This window comes from Stenella coeruleoalba, assembly GCF_951394435.1.
Source record: "Stenella coeruleoalba genome assembly, chromosome: 3".
Lineage (NCBI taxonomy): Eukaryota > Metazoa > Chordata > Mammalia > Artiodactyla > Delphinidae > Stenella > Stenella coeruleoalba.
Window position 1 is genome coordinate 52,192,739 of NC_137148.1, and position 16,475 is coordinate 52,209,213.

General features: G+C 38.7%; 1 protein-coding gene across 9 annotated transcripts in view; it reads left to right on the forward strand.

The window, feature by feature from the left end:
- The first annotated feature begins 749 nt into the window (after positions 1 to 749).
- The window catches only part of ERBIN (erbb2 interacting protein), a 106,436-nt gene continuing 90,710 nt past the window's right edge, over positions 750 to 16,475 (forward strand). For all 9 annotated transcript variants that reach the window (XM_079915269.1, XM_079915273.1, XM_079915275.1 and 6 more), the window contains exon 1: positions 750 to 889. The gene's annotated coding sequence lies outside the window, so the exon portion shown is untranslated. The remainder of the gene's footprint in view (positions 890 to 16,475) is intronic.

The window sequence follows — 16,475 nt, forward strand, 5'->3', positions numbered from 1 at the left end:
TGGCGCGGGACGCAGCCTCGGCCCCTGCCGCGGCCCCGCGAGCTCGTGAGGAGACGAAGCTGCCGCCTGCCCCCACCCCCTGCGCTTCCCGGGGGAGCCGCCGCCGCCGGGGAAGAAGAACGAGGAGGGGAGCGAGGGGACGGCGGCGGGGAAACGGGAGAGGGAGAAGAGGGCTCGAGGGCGAGAAGGGAAAGCGGGAGGGACGGACGGAAGGACGGACGGCCCGACGGACGGCCCGGGGAGGGGGCCGCCATCGAGCCTGTCCGGCCCCTCGGCTCTAGCTCGGGGCGGCCGCGGCGGCGGCGCAGGCGAAGGGCGCGGCAGGCGCTATCGAGACAATAACCCCGCCGCCCGGCTCCGGGGGCGGCGGCGAGAAGGAGGTGGCGGCCTAGCGCGGCCGAGGCTCGCCCAGCGCACCGGCGGCGTCTTCGCCCCCCGCCGGCCAGGTTCTGCCGCCGTCGGGTGTCGGGGCGCGCGGGTCGCCCGGAGTCCCAGGTTCGCAGCTGACGTCCCCTGCCCTCCCCCTCCCCGGCGCGCGTGGAGCTGGTTTTCCGGGTTCCTCTGGACCGAGTTGGATCCTGCTGCTCGCCACGGCAGGAAGTGAGTTTCGCACGGTAATTCCGGGCGGTGTCACGAGTGAAAAGTTTTTGTTTTTCGGCGGAGATCCTAGTTGGGTCTGGGAAACTCCTGCAGAACTCGAGACCAGGAAACCAGTCCGCGTCCCAGCCCCCACCAAAGCCACCTACTCTTCCTACTGCGGGAGGCCACTTCACATCCGCTCTCACCAGAGAGAGAAATTCGGCTGGATCCGAAGTGACTAATGAAGGGAAGGAAATCATGTCAGGCGAAGCCTTGAAAAAGCGGCCCTGAGACACTGCCCGACCGAAAGGTAATTTTCACAAGTGTCTACGAGTCACAAAGCTCCCGGGCCAGGAAAGTGAGGGAACTTTAGCGTTTTTCACTTCTTCTGAAGTTCACCTAGATTCTCCCTTTCTGATGTCGAACTGGATAGTGTTTTGGGTGCTGAATAGTAGAACTGATTTTATTCCTTCTTCTACCATCTGGACTCTGGTTATTTTAGAAGAGGTTGTAAGAGTGCGGTGGGTCGAAAAGTTTTCAGCAATCCGAGGAAGGAGTGCCTTTGTTCGGCACAAGGTCCAGAAGTTTTAGTTTCCCGGAACATATACGATGTATATTTCTGATTTATTAAGTTGCTGAATCCGGCAACTTATTGTTTTGGAAGAAAGTTAGGTCACTGCGGGGAGGGATTTGCTGCTGCTGAGATGGCTGCCACATTTGTTTATACTGTTACCGATTACTTGGCTTTTGTGTTTAATTGTATATAGAGATTTTTTTAGTACCAACCTTTATGGGTATATTTCATTTGGATCTTATAAGCCAAAAACTTTGCCATTCTTAGTCGTTTTCCTAGGTAGGTAATACATTTCTTCAATAACTTGTTCCTTTCAGACATTTAGAACTTGATAATGCTTGTTGGGTTAATTAATTGAAAGCAACTGTCGTCTAGGTTTTTCTTGTTACTGACTTAGTAGAAAGAAAAAGGAGGGAGTAAGTATTATGGACAAAGAGAGAGTTATAATTAAAAAACAAACGTGAACACCTGTAAGTGGTTTGGCTTGTTAGGACTTCTGTGCAGTTCAAAACAGAAGATACAGGAAGGCAAGTAAAACGCTTAAAACAATTTTCATGGGCATCATCACGTTGATTGTGATAAACAGCTGTGCTTTTTGAATAGTACAGTATTTACATTTTTGTGTTGGCCCAAGTGTTTTGGCCGGTTCTGCCGCCCAGAAAGTGATGAGTATCTGCCTTGGGGGCAGGGATTAGTGAAGCAGGGGGGACATTCCACCAGTCAGTTATAGATGTAAACACTTCTGAACCAGTCCGTAGTCTGTATAGATGAAACTAGTTTTGGTCGCAGCAAACACAAACGGTTTCTTCAGTGGTGTTTTAATGTGTGTCTTTTTAAGGTTGTTTTTTCCCCCAGTACTTTTGTGGTAAAGGGAGGTGAAAGATAGTACTGTGCTTTTAAATAAATATTAAATAAATACGGTATTTTGTTGGTAGGTGTATCTTAAATATAAACTGATGTTTATTTGCCCATGCTACCTCAAGGAAAAATAGGTGGCTTTCTTTAGTTCAAAGACGAGAAAAGGTAGGTCTTAAAGGACAGGATCAAATTATTTCACAAGTATATTTCAGAATGGGAATCTTTTAAGTCTTACCCTGTACTGTTTTGAATTTTTCCGTAGAGCTTAGTCTCTGGAGCTCCTTTTTAAAATTTTTTTAATTTTTTAAATTGTTGGTAAGATTTGTGACCCATCAGGTAATTCCTGTTAGGTCAAAGTGGCTTTATCCAGAAATTTAAAGCGTATAACTAATCTACTTTATGATTTTGGGACGTATCATTAGGCAACAAAAGAGGTTATTATTCTTGGGCATCTGAAAGAGGGGAACAAAATAAATGGCATTGAACTTTGGTTTCCTTATATGGTTTATACTTGGCTTCCGAGCAGCAAAACCTTAATAGAGCAAGTCTTTTATAGAGAATTATCACTTTGTGAAAATGTTTCTCTGCATTAGTGAATTTTACTTATAAAAAGTATTATAGCCCTCGAAAATACCTACTTAAATAAATCCCTGTTTTTAAATATAGCTCTTGATTTTTTTTTTTCCTTGAGGGAGCAATAGTATGTTTAAATGCAGACAACACATTTTTAAAAGTGAGATGTTCACCTTTGTAGTTGCCTTTGAGTCCTTTTTTTCCCCTTAACAAGGCAAAATTTACTTTTCAGTTTACTTAGAATTTTATTAGGTTAGCACTGAATTAAGGTAATGAATTTTAGGTTTTATAGTATTGTCAAACTATAAATATTTTTCAAAGTCTCGTTTAAAATGTGACAGTGAAAAGAAGTTTAAAAAAGATGATAATTAAAATATTTTAAAATGGCTTCAAATTTTGGATACTGTTAACATTGTGTGGGTTTTCTTAGATTAAATTGGCAAATCTAGAGTATGTCCAAGGTGTTTGCGCAAAATGCTCTCTTAATGGCACTGTTTATTGAAGGTACTTAAGAGTATTCCATAGTGATAAACTTAATCTTTCAACTAATTAATTCAAATATTATGTTATGAAGTCTGCCTGCTGTTTGAGAACAAACTATTACAAACTTCATGTATAAAAAGCTTACAGAGGTTCAAATATGGAAAGCAAATTTTTATTGCATTTTTTTTATTAATGAAGTGATAATTATAGTTAGAGACATTTTGCATGTATCATTGGTAAATCTCTAAAATTCAGGTATTTTAGGAATATTGGTATTGAGCTCTTGGTAGTAAATGATACCTTTAAGAAACACATGAAAATTTCAGAAAATTAGGTGCATATTTGGGAATTTATTTTAAATAATTGCTTATAGATGACATGGTTTAGAGTGTAAGCTGTTTTTCGCTTAGAAATAGATTATGGCAGTGTTTACAAAGTATTTGGGATTATGCAGATTTTAGTGATGTTGGATAGGAAAGTAATCTTTTTTTGTAATTGCTGCTTACCTAGATTCTCTTTAAACAGACTTTGTTGCTTACGTTTTTTTCCGTTGCTCATCCATTTCTCTGTCACATGTCTTGTTTTTATTCTGGGAACACCTGTGTTATAAAGTCCTAAAGATGCCTTTCTGTTTTCCTTTTAACATATATTGTACCCGTGTTTAGCTGTTAATAATAGATTATTCAGTTTTTTTTTTAAATTAATTAGTTTATTTTTTGGCTGCGGTAGGTCTTCGTTGCTGCACACGCGCTTTCTCTAGTTGCCGTGGCTTCTCTTGTTGCGGAGCACGGGCTCTGGGCGCGTGGGCTTCAGTAGTTGTGGCGCACAGGCTCAGTAGTTTTGGCTCGCGGGCTATAGAGCGCAGGCTTAGTTGTGGCTCGTGGGCTTAGTTGCTGCACGGCATGTGGGATCTTCCTGGACCAGGGCTCGAACCCGTGTCCCATGCAGATTCTTTTTTTTAAATTATTTTATTTATTTTTTATTTTTGGCTGCGTTGGGTCTTTGTTGCTCTGCGTGAGCTTTCTCTGGTTGCGGCGATCAGGAGCTACTCTTCATTGTGGTGCGCGGGCTTCTCATTGCAGTGGCTTCTCTTGTCGCGGAGCTTGGGCTCTAGGCGAACGGGCTCAGTAGTTGTGGCGCATAGGCTTGGTTGCTCTGCGGCATGTGGGATCTTCCCGGGCCAGGGCTCGAACCCGTGTCCCCTGCATTGGCAGGTGGATTCTTAACTACTGTGCCACCAGGGAAGTCCCGATTATTCAGTTTTTAAATGCACACTGTTTGCCATGAAAAATGTGTATGTGGATTATGCTCGATAATATCTACTTTTGAATTGTCTAAGGAAATAAGCTCAGCACTAATGCCTTCTACTTTTCTGTGATTTACTCCCTATTATTTTTTGTTTATTTCTTGGTGCCTATCATCACTTGAAATGTACTACATCATTTTTCATATTTAACTTTTTCTGTCTTTATAAAAAAAGAAATCTAGCTGTTATTCAGCTTTCTCTTCTAATTCCTTTATCTTCCTATTTTTATAGTTAGCTTCGTTTACTTCCCCTATTTTCTCCATGTTCAGTTCTTGCTTTTTAATTATATTTTGCCCTTCTCCTCTTTTTGAACTTTACTAGTCTATGCTTATCACTTAAAAAGTTGTTTAAAACAGTAGAAAATATTTATTTGCTCAGCTCCATTGAACTCTGAATATCCCTTTTCATTCCAACTCAGTTTACATGTCAGTATTAACCTAATACTCATCAGTGTATTTGTTTTTATTTGTTTTGTTTCAATTCTTTTTTTTCTCTTTAATATCACCAGATTTACCTGTTAAGATAATATCGTGGTGTTATGTATTCTTATATTAATTAACCCTCCCCCCAATACCTCCTTGCTTTATTATGCTTTCAGCCTCTTAAAACACACAAGCTTATACCTCTATACCTCCCTTCTCTATTTGTTCCTTTCCTTCCTGTCCTACCTCTCAAATTAGGTGTCTTCTCTGTCAGTGTCCCTACATTTTTGAAATTGCCTTCTTTTGTCTGTTTTTATGAAAGAAACAGAGTGGAATTCTATCACTCACTTTATTCTTTTCACTTCAGATTTTGTTCCAGGTACCATTGGATTAAGGCCACGCCAGGCTTTATAATTGATAGTATGTGAGACAATAGGAAAGAATATCTAAAAATTAAGTTAATAAAAGAAGATTCTACTTATCTGGAGGTTATTTATCTACCTATGACTTTAGGTATATAGAGTGTGGTAGAAGAACTAGAAAATAATAAAAGAGACATTTAAGTAATCAAAATAGATGTAATAAAATCTGGGGACTTCATTCATAGGGACATCCTTATTCAGAGCCCATTTTTTTTTGTTTGTTTGTTTTGCGGTGCGCGGGCCTCTCACTGCCGCGGCCTCTCCCATTGCGGAGCACAGGCTCCGGACACACAGGCTCAGCGGCCATGGCTCACGGGCCCAGCCGCTCTGCGGCATGTGGGATCTTACCGGACTGGGGCACGAACCCGTGTCCCCTGCATCGGCAGGCGGACTCGCAACCACTGCGCCACCAGAGAAGCCCGCCCATTTGTTTTTGATTATACTGAGCTGTTTCCTGCCTTTTTGATGTACTAGAAGAGGTGAGGAAGCACACTGACAGCATCATGAAGCTAGAGCCTATGATATTGGGTGGGCCAAAATGTTCATTCAGGTTTTTCATAAGATGTTGCAGAAAAACCCAAACAAACTTCTTGGCCAACCCAATACAATGAGGGAATAGAAGAGTGGAAAAGAAGACTGAGTAACTTAGAAAACAGAGTAGTCTCACAACACGGGAAATATAGCCCATATTTTGTAATAAGTATAAATGGAAAGTAACCTTTAAAAATTGTATACAAATAAAAAGTTAAAAAAAATAGAGTAGTCTCAGACAACCTGCTTTGCAGATGAGTGCCTTATACATTTTATTTGTCCTTAGGAGGATTCACTCTATTATAGCATAGTATAATTACAAGTAATAGTAACTAGCCCTAAGGCAGCTGTTCTCAAACTTTTTGGTCTTAGGATCTCTTTACTCTCTTAAAATTTACTAAGAACCCCACAGAGCTTTAGTTTATGTGGGTTATATTTATTATATTTCCTGTATTACAAAATTTTAAAAATTAATTAAAAAATAATAAACCATTGCCTGTTAGTGTAACCCTCTTTTAATACAAATATTTTTTAAAAATTAAATTAGGTTTTTTTAAAAAAACCTGTTTTCCAAAACAAATCTTTAGCAAAGAGTGGCATTGTTATATGTATTTGGAAGTGTCTTGTGTTTGCTTGAATAGAGAACAGCTTGATTCTCATATCTGCTTCTGCATTCAATCTTGCAATATATTGTGTTGGTTGAAGTATATGAAGAAATCTTGTATTATACAGACACATGGTTGGAAAAGGAAGAGGTATTTTAGCCAACATTTGACAAGTGGTAGTTTTTTAAAGGAGAGCTGCAGTGTTGAATCTGAAACCATATCACTGAATTTTCCATTTCTTGTTATCTGAAAATCCGTGGTGTATCTTGCACTTTGAATGAATCTTTCACCTGTTTATGATTTCGTAACACCGTGTATTGGTTGTTTGGGAAATACAGGTTCATTGAGTTACACATTTTTTCCCCAAAGTTGACACATTTCATTATGCAGTAACAAAACCAAAAAAGTTGTTAATGTCACCAGTAATCTCATCAGAAGTCCTTAATACGAAGCTGTAAAGCTCAGGGTGGCAGATATAAGTTTTCCACAATTCTAAATTTTCACTTGGAAGCTCGAATATTAATCATGCGTAACAAATACTGTCAGTGTTTTTCCCTTGAAGTTACAGGTTACTCGGTTTATTTTTGAGAAAATGTCTGCCAAATTCCTAAGTCTATATGACCATAATTTCTCATTCTCTCTTTAAGGTCAAAATGTTGTTCCATTAAAAAAAGGCTAATTTAGTTCACAACTCAAAGTAATTTACACAAGTGCTCTTCCTCAAGGTTGCTATTTCTCCACATAGAATATGAAGAAGACATGTATCGAAGAGTTGAGACTTAATAAAATTATTATTTTGGGAGGGGGATTCTCTGGCGGTCCAGTGGTTAGGACTCACTGCAGAGGGCCGGGGTTCGATCCCTGGTCAGGGAACTAGGATCTCGCAAGTCACGCGGCACGGCCAAATTAAAAAAAAAAAATTTTTTTTTTTATTGCTTCATTAAAGACATACTTGGGCTTCCCTGGTGGCACAGTGGTTGAGAGTCCGCCTGCCGATGCAGGGGACATGGGTTTGTGCCCCGGTCTGGGAAGATCCCACATGCCGCGGAGCGGCTAGGCCCGTGAGCCATGGCTGCTGAGCCTGCGCATCCGGAGCCTGTGCTCCGCGATGGGAGAGGCCACAACAGTGAGAGGCCCGCGTACCGCAAAAAAAAAAAAAAAAAAAAGATATACTTAAGTGAAAGTGGCATTTGAAAAGAAATCTGGGAATATGTAATGGTGCTAGTCGAGCTTGATGTCACTGTGTGCTAAGATGCTAGTGATTTTACCCACCGTTGCTGTCAGTATAGTGGGAAAGGGCAAATGATGTTTTAATATTATGATGAAAATAGTATTGACCTTGAAAAGTCCTTGAAAGTCTCCCAGGACTTCCAGGGCCCATTGACCACACTTTGAGAACTTAGCTGGATGTTGGTATTTGTGGAGCTTTTGTTACTTGCTTTGATTTTTTTTTTTTTTTCTTTTCATTCTGGGAGAATCCTGAGGCTTGATTGTTTAGCTCATTAATTTGGTCTTCATTTCTTTTCAATTATTTCATTACTTTTTTGGGAAGGAAAATAGAATTTCTAAGAACTCTTGCTTTGCATTTTCATAGGAGTTGATTTTTATTTTTTGGTCCACACATAAGCTCTTGAATCTCTGAGATATATATTACTTTTACATTGACTTCTGTTTGCTCTGTTAAAAATATAGGAAGTTTGTTCTTGTGCTTGGTATGTCCATCATGCTTTTGGTTTTTCCTCAAATGTTAGATTTTTCATTGTAAAGTTTTATATGATGGTCCAGACTGTACTGTATTGGTCATTTAAGTGTATTTCCCCAGCCCAAGTGAATCCCAGTTTTTCTGTCTTTGGTATATTTAGCTAATGGGTTTCTCCTTAGGGTAGCTTGTCCTCTTACACATATTTCTTGTCCCTCAGGAGATAATATTCCCCTGTTTCACAGTTATACTGTCCAAATGTCAGATCGCCCACAGTATTGAGAGCTGTGCTGGAGGCCTTAGCCATGCAGCTGTTCTACTATGGTTTTATTACCTGGCTGACTGCCCGGGACACATACTTCTTCCAATGGTTCTTGCTAAGAAAACTTATCCTTTTTGGAGATCCCACTTTATACTTGTCTTGTGTATCTGGTTCTTCAGATGTGTTTTGTTGTCATCCGCCCTCTCCACCACCACCCCCACCCCGCCCCAATCCACTTTTTATTCTCTACAAATTCCTTTCTGTTCTTATATGTAGATGTACCCCTCCTAGGTTTTTTAGTGCCACTATAGTTTTTTTTTTGTAATTTTTTTTTCATATTTTAAAGTTTGGAACAATGACAGATACACAGGAAAGTTAGTAGCATAGTACAAAGAATTTTTTTTGTTCCTGAACCATTTGATAGTAAGCTGTCCACCTCTGATGCCTCATCACCCCCAGATACTTTAATGTTTATTTCCTACAAACAAGGGCATTCTCCTACATAATAACATCATAACTATTAAATTAGGAAGTTAACAAGAATACATTACTAACATCTGAATCTGACAAATCGTCCCAATGTCTTTTAGATTAAAAGTAGTTTAGAATCATGTATTGCATTTAGTCGTCATGTCTCTTTAGTCTTCTTTAATCTGGAACAGTTTTTATCTTTACTTTCAGGGGACTGACTTGATACTTTGAAGATTATAGCTCTAGCTATTTTGTAGAATAACCCTTAATTTGCATTTCTCTGACATTTTAATTAGATTTTCATTATTAGATCTTTGGCAGGATTATCATGGAAGTGGTGTTGCATTCTTCTCCTGTATCTTATCAGGTGCCAGGCAATTTCAGTTGTCCCATTATTGATAGGAATTGGTTATGTGATTAAGGTTGTAAGTGCCAGACATTACCTATGTCAAGGTACTCCTTTCTCATTTGTAATTAATATTTTTGGGCTAGGTGTTGAAACTATGTAAATATTTTGTTCCTCATCAGATTTTTAATGTATTCCTTTATTTACATCTCTGTCTATTCATGATTACCTATTATATTCACTGAGTTATAATCTACTATCATTTATTTTGGTACTCAAATTGTTGTTGATTAGGCTAGTGGGAACCCCTTCCATCTGGTTTATTTTCTTTTTGACATACCTCTTCCTTCTTTGAGCACTTTTTTGTATCTAGCACAATATGCTGTTCCAGACTTACCTACAAACTTGCGCCAGTTATTTTTAGTGGAAAATGGTACTTAGAAGCCAGGATCGGAGCACTTCTTGTGCTCATTGCTCTTGGAGTGTTGCTGCACCTGGCCTTCTTAGTATGTAGAGGTAGGGGATATTTTTATGTGCGCACACGTACACATTCACATTTACATTTACATCTATATTTCTATAAATATAGAATGATTTTGCAGTGGTACTTCTGGTTCTAATCCAGCACCACAGAGTTCATTCTAGTGTTTTCCCTTTCCATAGTTGTAACTTTTTTCTGATAGTGAGAACTAGTTTTGTTTCTGTACTGTTTTTTTTTTTTTTTTGGTGAGGGAGATGAGTTAAACATTTGATGAGACATTTTCAGCCAGAAGTCCCTGTAGTCCAGTTAATTTTTGACGTATTTCTAAAGGGATAAAATTCTAAAATGTAGCACGTGGTAAAATATACTTAGGTGAAATATTTCGTTCCTTAGTAATTCCAGGTTACTATATGAAAGGTGGATGGAATGAATCAGTACGTTTATGGTCTATGTTGGATAGGTTCCTTATGGAGATAATGTTGGGGCTCTATTTTAGTATGAATGCAGTGATTTTGGTGCAATTGTATTTTTCCATATGAAGGCTTTATTGTTTATATAATCCCAAAGTTTGGAGCATGTATCTTATTTTCTTGATAATTGTGTCCTTGGAATTTCAAACCTTAGACCAATTCTAGAATGCTGTGGGCTGGGGTAAGAGAAAGTTGTGTCATTTGTATTAGGGCCGACACAAGAAACGTGTAATCTAAAAATGAATCTCCTTGCCGAGGCTATCACCCAGTCTAGAATAAGTTGGTTTGACTTCCCCCATCCCTGGAGATTTTGGAAGTGATTTTAGAGGCATATTGGGATATCTTTTTGTGGCTAGAATAGATTTACTCTCAGTCTTTTAGGAAAAGATAAGGATCCTGGTGGCAACAAACGGATTCTTTGGGTGCCCTGTTAATCTCTGGGTACTTGAAAAGATTTAGTTAATTGTCCTGGGGCTAGCTGAAGAATATCAGAGACTTTGTATAGTAGATGCAGTTCGATGGGTCAGAGATACCTGATAGCAACATAATGTCCTGTATGCTCTTTCTTTTGAAAATTGTTCCCAAGCTAGAAACCCTGAGAGTCTATCTTCTTTATCTTTTTTGAACTTGGTTATTGAAATCAGTACCATTTCTATCAATTCTGTCTTTTAGGTATCTATAGAGTGACATACTTTAGGGTAGGCTTGGAGGGCTGGACAAGGTACAAGCACTGAGAGGCTTTTTTTAGGCAAAGGGCTAAAACAATTACCTTAATTTTTTTTTTTTTACTCGTTGTACAAATTCAAATACAGAAATTTATAATATAGAAGATGGAAATTCCCTATAATTCCACTTCCCAGAGATCCTCAGTGTGTTTTTTATTCTTCTGAAGACTTCTGTATGTATTCAAACATGTAAGTGTGCATGTGTGTACATGTGTAAGTATCTTTAAACAAAAATGGAAGATATATTTCATTTATATTTAAGGGGATATAGTAGGTATGTATATGTGTTAATTAGCATTAGAATTGTTTCTAGGTTGTTATACATGTTGATGAAAAATTAATCAGTCCATCTAAGAATTGGAAAATTATATTTGAGCCAAATTTGAGGATTATAACCTGGGAAGAGCATCTCAGACAGCTCTGAGAACTATTCCACCTATTAGAAGTCAACACATAGTATATAAGTTTTTTTTGAGACAGAGGGCTGTACGATAAATTATTGACAGTTTATATAATCCAGATATAAGTGCCATTGTGGTGGGTCATGTGACCCTTTACAGGGTCAAGAAGGAATGGTATCCTTTGAGTCGTCCTGTTGATGCTGGCAGAATGTTGCTGTTTATGGTTGAGCAGGTATTCCTGCTGATGGGGGAGGTTTGGTCAATGCATAATGTGGATACACAATGTACAGTGTGAGGGGAGGGCAGAGAAAAATTTTACATTTAAATTTCTCTTGTCTTGCCATAAATATGAATTTTGTTTCATATACATGACAGTGCTGTACAGAATATAGGTTTATTCTTGTATTCTTTGCATGTAAATTTTTACACTTGTATGAATTTTTTCTGGTGGATAAATACCTAAAGTGCATTTGCTATGTGTGTAGTTGAAATTGATAGAATCAAATTCCCTCAGAAGAGTTTGTATCCATTTATACTTCCACCAATTATATATGAGAGTACCTCTTTATGAGCATTCTTGAACAAATTGGATATTAGCTAAAGTACTTGTGCAAATCTGAGACAGGCAGCATAGTAGTATATATATAACATAGGCTTTGGAGTCAGATTGCAACTTACTAACTGTGATGTTGGCAAGTTAAATGTAAAAATTCTTTTAGGAATATTACATATTTGTATGCCTTTTGTGTTCTACATGGATTTAGTTGACTTGTTACTTACATGCTTTGGTTATGGTGTTTGCCATTTAGAAGTTTAAATTTTAATGTAGTCATATTTGTCAGTCTGTGCATTTTTGGGCTTAAGGGTATTCTTAGAAAGGATTAATGCCAAGATTATAAAAATAATAACCTAAGTTTTCTTACTTTGGCTTAAGGAGTGAAATAATTATCTAGATTGATTCTCTCCAAATTTCTAACCAGTTGTTGTAACACCATTTATTGAATAAATCACCTTTTTTACTTCTAAAATTCTATCTTTATCAATAGAAAATTCCCAAATATACTTAATCTATATGAAAGTCTTCTTTTTTATTTGTGTTTTTGTTATGCTATCTTCATTTTCCCTCCTGTCCTCATTATAGTATGCTTAATATCTGGAAGTGTCACTTTATTACTCTACTTTTTTTTTTTTTTTTTGCGGTACGTGGGCCTCTCACTATCGTGGCCTCTCCAGTTGTGGAGCACAGGCTCTGGACGTGCAGGCTCAGCGGCCATGGCTCACGGGCCCAGCCGCTCCGCAGCATGTGGGATCTTCCCGGACCGGGGCACGAACCCATGTCTCCCGCATCAGCAGGCGGACTCTCAACCACTGCGCCACCAGGGAAGCCCTATTACTCTACTTTTGAAAAAATTTTCCAGGTGGACTTGAATCATTAAGTTCTAAAAATACTACTTGTTGGTATGTTGATTGAGAGTGCTTGAATTTATAGATAGTTTAAGAAGTAATTGATACCTTTACAATAGCATATCTCTTTCTAGGAAAGTAAATTTTCCATTTATTTAATACTTTATGCCCTTCAGTGGATTTTATGATTTTCTTCTTGTCATATCCATGTTTCTTATTAGTATGCATATTTTTTGTTATTGTTAAGAATTATGTATATTTTTTCATTAAGCTTATTTCCAAAAAACTTAATGGAGGGAAGGTGAGAGCTGCTGCTGTTATGAATGGGGCTATTTCTTTCATTGTATTTTTATCTGGATACGTAAATGGAGGGAGGAGATGGATTTTTCATATTTATTACCTACTGCATTCTACTGAGGACTTTTTAAAAATTGCTAATAGATTTTTAGATGGTGTGGTATATCTTCTAGGTATATAATTATAGATGAACGAGTAACAGCACCTTTGTGAAAATTGAATTATAAATATACTAAATTGTATAGTCTCATGTATTATAATTTGATATGCATCCTGACAAGTATTTAGTAACCTATCTTTTCAACTGTAAAATTCTTCCCTCATATCCTTTTTCTTTTAATACAGCAGGTTCTTATTAGTTATCTATTTTACCCATATTAGTGTATATATGTCAATCCCAATCTCCCAATTCATCCCACCATCACCACCCCCTGCCCGCTTTCGCCCCTTGGTGTCCATACATTTGTTCTCTACATCTGTGTCTCTATTTCTGCATTGCAAACCGGTTCATCTGTACCATTTTTCTAGATTGTACATTTATGCGTTAATATACAATATTTGTTTTTCTCTTTCTGATTTACTTCACTCTGTATGACAGTCTCTAGGTCCATCCACGTCTCTACAAATGACCCAATTTCATTCCTTTTCATGGCTGAGTAATATTCCATTGTATGTATATGTACTGCATCCTCTTTATCCATTCATCTGTCGATGGGCATTTAGGTTGCTTCCATGACCTGGCTGTTGTAAATAGTGCTGCAGTGATCATGGGGGTTCATGTGTCTTTTTGAATTATGGTTTTCTCAGGGTGTATGCCCAGTAGTGGGATTGCTGGGTCATACGGTAATTGTATTTATAGTTTTTTAAGGAACCTCCATACTGTTCTCCATAGTGGCTGTATCAATTTACATTCCCACAAGCAGTGCAACAGGGTTCCCTTTTCTCCACACCCTCTCCAGCATTTGTTGTTTGTAGATTTTCTGATGATGGCCATTTTGACCGGTGTGAGGTGATACCTCATTGTCGTTTTGATTTGCATTTCTCTAATAATTAGTGATGTTGAGCAGCTTTTCATGTGCCTCTTGGTCATCTGTGTGTCTTCTTTGGAGAAATGTCTGTTTCCTCATTTCCTTTTGTTGCTTGAGATCATCCTCCAACATTAGGATAGCAGTCTGATTAATTTAGTCTTCAACGAGGGGATTTTTATTGTTGCCCAGGAGTTTTCATTTAATCATACTATCTTTCTCTAGCATTGTCTGGCTGGGGGAATTGGAAATGGAACAAGAAAACTTGCTAAATTCTGAGCTTGATTTAAGTAGAAGTTGGTTCCTTCTATCACTATTCTGCCCCGTAACTGTCTCTCGAAGGTGACTTCAGTGGTATGAGAATGGCTTCTTGAACCTTGTTCCTTCACTGCTTTTTGATTTATTTCTGAGAAAAATGCTACTACTTACAAACATTTTCCTTCAACTCTTAGTATTTAGTGTGACGCACAGTAGTATTATGTATATCTTTTTTTTTTTTTTTTGCGGTACGCGGGCCTGTCACTGTTGTGGCGTCTTCCGTTGCGGAGCACAGGCTCCGGATGCGCAGGCTCAGCGGCCATGGCTCACGGGCCCAGCCGCTCCGTGGCATGTGGGATCCTCCCGGACCGGGGCATGAACCCGTGTCCCCTGCATTGGCAGGCGGACTCTCAACCACTGCGCCACCAGCGAAGCCCCAAACATATTTATTTTTTTATTTTTTTGCGGTACGCAGGCCTCTCACTGTTGTGGCCGCTGCCGTTGCAGAGCACAGGCTCCGGCCGCGCAGGCTCAGCGGCCATGGCTCACAGGCCCAGCCGCTCCGTGGCATGTGGGATCTTCCCGGACCGGGGCACGAACCCGTGTCCCCTGCATCGGCAGGCGGACTCTCAACCACTGTGCCACCAGGGAAGCCCCTGTATATCTTTTAATGATAGTTATTTTGGTCCTTTATTTGATCATAATAGTAAACTCTTCTAGCTATGTAGTTCATACACATAGTAAATATTTCCCAAGAGATCTTTGCCACTGCTTACACCCTAGTTTATTTTTGTCAATTTACATGTTTCAATGACCTTGATCATATCCTTCCTTTTAATATATTTAATAGATAATTTGGTATAAATGAAAGACGTTCCCCAGAACTGATATTTTCCTCATATTCAGTGGATTTTATCACTGAAAGCGACTTAGAAACAGTCTAGTCTAAGTAACCACTCTTTTCTTTTCAGTTAACAGAAGGGGAAACTTTTGGCCCAGAGGGAGAGGTGAAATCCTAGAGGTCACTTAGTTTATTAGTGACATAAGTGAGATTCAAAAAATAAATCCAGGGAGTTCCCTGGTGGTCCAGTGGTTAAGACTTGGCTCTTTCATTGCCATGGCCCTGGGTTTGATCCCTGGTTGAGGAACCAATATCCCACAAGCTGCGTGGCACGGCCAAAAAAAAAAATCTCGGTTTCCTGACTCTGGCTTCTTTTTCCCTTATACCAGAATTTTACTTGGTATGTTCTGAAGTGGATAGTTTCTGTAGAATAGCACTATTTTTTTAAAAATTTGCTAAATGTTTATTTTGTGCCTCCTTTCAATTCTCATCTTCCCTACCCCTCCCCCAGCTTTATTGAGATACAGTTGACATGTAACATTGTGTAAGTTTAAGGTGTATAATGGGTTGATTTGATACACATGTATTGCCATATGATTACTACCTTTGGGGTAGCTAACACTTCCATCACCTCACATACCTTTTCCTTTTTGTGGTGAGAGCATTTAAGATCTACTCACTTAGCAACTTTCAAGTATATAATACTTGTTAACTATAGTCAATCATAATGCTGTGCATTAGATCCCTAAATCTAAATCCTTCTTTCCTTTGTTTCTCGTCACCCCCCTCCCCAGAACTATACTTCTAACTGTAGCTAGAACAGCACTATTTTCCAAATATTTTTAATAGGTGTTATAGAAACAAAGTTCTGGGTTCATGTAAGTGAGGACGCCTTGAGTTAATACACCTTTTCTTTTTCCTTTGGCACATTCTAGTTTGTCATAGATGATTGTTTTTAATTTTAGAAATAACTGGAATACAGCTCAGTTTACAAAAAAAAAAAGCATCAATATTTGAGCCAAGAAGTTTCATGGAAAGAGTTATACTAAAGCAGCATGCAATTTGTAATCTCACATTTTAAAAAATATACTTTTTTTTTTTGCCTCTTTCTACTCATCCATCCAGCCCAACCCCATTGTTTCCACTGAAGCTTCCCCAAATATTTGAGAAGTTTTCCCTTCTTTGGATTTATAACTTAAATTTTTTTTTAGATTATGATAAAAGTTCACATAACATAAAATTTACTGTCTTAACCATTTTTAAGTGTACAGTTTAGTGGTATTAAGTACATATTGTTGTGCATCAGTCACGACCATCCATCTCCAGAACTCTTCATCTTGCAAAATTGCAATTCTGCGCATTAAACGATAACTCCCTGTTCCATTCCTCCTCCTCCCCGCTGCTGGCAGCCACCATTCTACTTAATTTTCTCTATAATTTTC